The sequence below is a fragment of the Uloborus diversus genome, chromosome 8, assembly GCF_026930045.1.
Source record: "Uloborus diversus isolate 005 chromosome 8, Udiv.v.3.1, whole genome shotgun sequence".
NCBI classification, from domain to species: domain Eukaryota; kingdom Metazoa; phylum Arthropoda; class Arachnida; order Araneae; family Uloboridae; genus Uloborus; species Uloborus diversus.
Window position 1 is genome coordinate 123,504,947 of NC_072738.1, and position 5,571 is coordinate 123,510,517.

Sequence of the window (5,571 nt, forward strand, 5' to 3'; positions counted from 1 at the left end):
TGTAACATTACAACTTTTAGATACATTGAGTGAACACCTAGCTGCAATGCTTGATTGTGAAATCTTTTAATTTGTCAGAAACAAATTTTAAGTTTTATTTATTTATTTAACTTTTTTAACTCCTACTTTGATCAAGCCTGATTATTCATGTTTTTGCTGTGGTAACAAATCATTAAATGGGAAAACAAATCAGAATTGTTGACTAAAGTAACTCAGTGGTTCTAATTAAATACACTGGCCTCAAAGAGTTAAGGTACAAAATGTTTTTTGAAGCTCACCATAAAAAAAATGGTAGTAACAATAAAATGCATAGTTTGCCTGAATGATAACAACAAACTTGAAAACCATTTATAAAAAAACGATAGCTAACACCTACATTTTATAGAAAAGAACATATCTTAAGGAGTGAGAAAAAACTATGCAAATATTAAGTTTTCGTACTTTAGTGTGTTAGTTGTATTGATTTTTAACTGTTGTTGGCAGTTTCGGCGACAATAGTCAATACAGTTTAGAAAATTTCTCAGGGACGTCGTTTATCCGATTTGTTAAGGTGGAGGACAGTCAGATGGATAGAAATGGGAATGTGGCAGGCTGATGCTGCTAGATGTCTCAATGTGTCTCATGGTGTTGTTCAGCAACTTTGGGATCCATACCAATCCGAAGACCTGTTCCAGGTCATCCATGAGCTGCAACACCTGTAGAAGACTGTTTTTTAGTTCTTTCGATCCGAAGGCGAAGAACCACTACTGTGCCGCAGCTCATTGCAGACCACATTGTAGCACCACAAAAAGAAGAATCTCAGCTACTACAGTGCGAAATCGTCTTCACAATGCAGGTCTCTATGCAAGACAACCAGTTGTGTGTGCTCCACTCAACTGACCACAGCGAAGGATCTGCTTATGCTGGGAAAGAGAAAACGTTTCCTGGACCTAGCAGCAATGGGCTTCTAAGCTGTTCACAGATAAGTCCAGATATACATTGGAGAGTGATTCAGGGAGTCTACTGATATGCAGGGAATAGTGCACTAGATACCATCAATCCAACACTGTTGAAAGACCACAGTTATACAGATGCAGTGGAATCATGGTTTGGGTAGGGATCTCACTTAGTAGTCACACTGACCTGCATGTGTTCCATGGAGGAACTCTGACTGGTCTGAGATACCGGGATGAGATCCTTGATCCGCCCATATGCTGGTGCTATCGGTAATGACTTCATACTGATGGATTTTAATGCACAACTTCATAGAGCTTGGATTGTTGAGAAATATCTTGAGGATTACGGTTTGGAACAAATGGAATGTCCAGCTTGATCTCCAGACCTGAATCTGATAGAACATCTTTGGGATTATCTTGGCAGACAGGTTGATGCTTTAAATCCTCCTCCAAGGTCGTTAGATGAGCTGGAACAAGGCTTACTCAGTGTCTGGTCTTCACTTCCAATTCCGGTGTCCGAAAACTTAATAAACAGCATGGAAAATTGATGCCGCCAATGAATTCAAGTTGGGGGGAGGGGGGACACACTCCTTATTAGAATCGATTTTTGTATTGTTTCTAAGACATTTTTACTACATAACACTGTGATGTTTGTTTTCTTCAAGAATGGACTTTTCCGCAAAGATTGCTTTTTTTTGTAATAAATCGTTTTTGCAATACACTTATTCAAATTTTTATGACGCATTCAATAACAAGAAGTTCCGTCTAGAACTAAACGAGCCTACTTTCCCGTATACCCATACTACTTTCTTGTACCCGATCAATATTCTCAAAAATAGCTAAAATCACAAACTGTTTCAAACATATTTTTTTAATATCTTAAGCTGATTTCTAGGAATAAAATATTCCTTATTCATCTAAAAAAAAAAACGAACAACTAAAATAGCAGCACCTTTTAAACAAAGCAGCTAATGCACTTTTTTCCATTAAAAAAATTCTTTAACTGCTTTCAAAACAAAAAAAAATAATAATTAAAATTAATAAGCTTATTAAAATAAATACATCATATTAAAAAAAACATAATCTTTTCTTTTTCCCCTGTTGCCAAAAATATTTTTTTTTAATGAATTAATGCATTTACAAAAATAAATAAAAACAATAAAATGTCAACTTAAAGAAATAATTTTCATTGTCATAAAAATAAAAAAAAATCGTCTGCGCATATTTTCATGTAGAAACATAAATGACTTCGAGATTATTTGCCGAAAACTGAATACCTAAATTAAAACTTTAGCATGAAAATAAAAACAAGTCATATTAACAATAAGTATTTAACAGATAAAACCATAGCTGCAGAGTCGGAGTCAATCTCATTTTGAGATAAGGGAGTCGGAGTCGAATATCCAAGAATCGGAATCAGTCATTTGTCCTCCGTGTATAAATTTTTGCCAAAGCTACAAAGTCAGAGTCAAAGTCGGGGAGTCCGATTAATTGTCGGGCACAGGAGTCGGAGTCAGGTGCCCCTAAATTCTCGGAGTCGGAGTCTGGAGTTTGGCATCAAGAGCTATTTCCAACAAAATTTGTTTGAAGTAAATCCCCCTTCAAGTACGGAATCTATACATTGACTTTCAGTTTCCCCATAGGCGCTAATGTTAAGTTTTTTTGAACTGTTCAAAATTGAACAAAAAATAATTCAAATCAAAAAGTGAAATATGGGAATGAGGTGTCCTCGCCGAGATCTTTCAAACAAAAAAAGTTTGTTCGAATCGGACTATTCATTCAAAAGTTATTGGGGGGGGGGGGGGACAGACAGACAGATCGACGGACCGACAGCCATTTTTCCCCATGTCAATACCCTACTTTCCAATTTTTTATTTTTCGATATTTATTTAATTATTTTATTTATTTTTGACTCTTCTTTTTGTTTTTCGCGATACTTTTAAGATGCATTAAGCCTTTTTTCATGCTTTTTTCTTCTTTTTCTGACTTTTACTGGGAAAGTAGGCTAAAAAACCATTTAATGCCCATATCCTCCAAGTTTTTTGTTTCTATACTCGTTCATTTGCAAATTAGACGCAAAAAACTGGTTGTAACTTAACTTTTTGAGACCAATATATGTATGAAAAGCTAGATATTTATTGCAACTTAACCAAGTTCTATTTAATATTCTAAGCATATCAACAAAAAAAAAAAGATTTTAAGGATGAATTTTTCCAATAAGAAAAATTGTCATAAAACAGAAATTAAATATAGCATGACTGAAATTAATAAAGAGAGGGGAAAGAGAAATTTCAAAATTAACCATTTTACCACTAAGTAATCAATATTTTTAGACTGCTGTAGGCTATGGTTCATTGGAGAAAAAAAAAGAATTTAAAAAGTTAAATTTTAAAATGTAGATGCAGCCAGGGGCGGATACAAGGGGAGGGTTGGGTGTCATGAGGAGACCCTTCCCCAAAACCGTTGACAATATTATCCATTCACATTATGTACAAATACTTTATGAACAAAATGCAACCCATTTCAGTTATCTTTTTCGGTTCATTAATTATTTTCAAAAGTAAATACTTGAAATACTTCTTTTCATTACTTACGAAATTAATTAATAACGTTTATGTCCTATTAGGTGCCTTACTTTTGGCTAATTTGGGGCTTTTTATTGAGACTCAAGCAGTTTCAGAAATTTTTCGCCCCTAAAATGGTAGTCTGTACCCACCCCTGGATGCAGCTGCATTTTAGATGTTCTGAGAAGTGCCAACTAAGAAACCTGTAAAGACTTCCACCAAGTCTTTAGAGGAGAAGATTTCTCGAATTAAGAAAAAAAGCCTATTTTTCCACTTGAAAATTGAGATTTTAAATTCTCCTCACATAAATATTTCTTTTAGCTTTTAAAACAACATTTTCATCTTAAAAATGAAACTTCTTAAGTTTTTAATTTTTTTTTATAATTTACTATCAAAACTTCTGTTTAGCTAAGTTTAATGTCAGTTGCTTAGTCCTTTCAATTACATTTTTTTTTCTTTTTGTGAACTGTACATGAAGGTAAGGATATACACAGTCAATTTGCGATACTGGAAGTCCGACAACTCAAATATTACTATAGCTCAAAGTTTTAATCAAGTCTTGATTCCTTTGTCTTTCATTCCACACTAATATTTTCAATATCTCAAAGTTAACTTCTTTAACTCGAAGTTTTTTCAAAGATGAATTTCGAAAGAACAAAAAAAAAAAAAAAGACAAAATTTTTAATTCATGTGACTATGAGAGAAAAATTCATTCACTTTCACTTGCAATTCTTGACCTCTAAAGCAAGGAGAACACCTGTTGAGTCAATGTGCGATAAAGGAGTTACACATACAGAAATGAGTATAGCTTGTTTTCTTTTGTTGAACTGTACTGTTTACACTTAGACATGTTGCTGGACTACCAATCTGCTTTTAAGCTGTCAAGTAGTCAAGTCAACTGATTGTACCTTTATTCAAAGGCTGACCTAAGTTAAGATGCATTCCCTTTCATTCTTTAGCTTGATCATTTGCTAATACGTTCCCGAGAAAGATGTCTGAGCAAAAGCTAAAAACCTTGGATTTAGGAAGTAAAGTAAATCGTATTCATGACTTTGGAAGGAATCCAACAATCAAAAATAAAGATATTGCATAGAGATGTGGAATACCTCCAAATACTCTGTCAAGGATATTAAATAAAAAGGAAAATTTCAAAAGCGGTACAAATCCATGCATCCAATTTGAAACGAATGAAGATGTGCACCTTCCCTGAAGTAGAACCAGCTCTATTCAAGTGTTTCTAGCAGTATCAAAATCAAGACCATGCCATTCTCATAAGTGGGCCTTTTCTGTGTGAGAGAGCAACGAATTTTGATAAATTGCTGAACAATATAATTGCTGAACAATAGAAAATTTCCACGCCAGTGCTGAATGGCTGGAGAAGTTCAAGACCAGACACGACTTTGTCTTTAGAACTCTTCACAGAGAAATCGTGCATATTGTGCTTAAAAACTTTTAAGTTTCTAAGTTTTTTCTGTTATATGTACATATTCACTAAAATATTCTACGCTTTTGAACATTAAAATGTCGAAAACTAAAATAGTGGCAAGTCGAACTTTCAATAAGTCAAAGTTTATCGTTGGTCCCTTTACATTCCAGTTGTCGCGAATTGACTATATATCAGGGAAAATGCAGTGTTCAGCACGGAAAAAGTCATTGCATTTTCCTTCTAGACAATCTTGTACAAATGAAGATGCTGTTAGTTGATTAAAGGCAAACTCATTGCTTTTCGTTTGCCACAGAGAAATTGTGCATGATAAAATTGCCATCGACTTGAATGGAGCTACACAACGCGTGTGTCAACAATAGCTCCATTATTTAGTATCAACAACACAAATTGATCCATACAAATGAATGAGAAAATACAATGAAGAAATGGTAAAAAATACTGCAAATAAAATTAATTGGGCAAATACAAACTCAAGAAAAAAAGTTATAAAATAATATTATAACAAATGGATGAAATGATTTCAAAATAACAGCAAGTTTTGATAAAAGTCAGTCTTGTAGCTATACTTTAAGTACATACAGCTAGAAAGAGGAATGAGGATGCCATATGACGAAAAGTAAAAAAA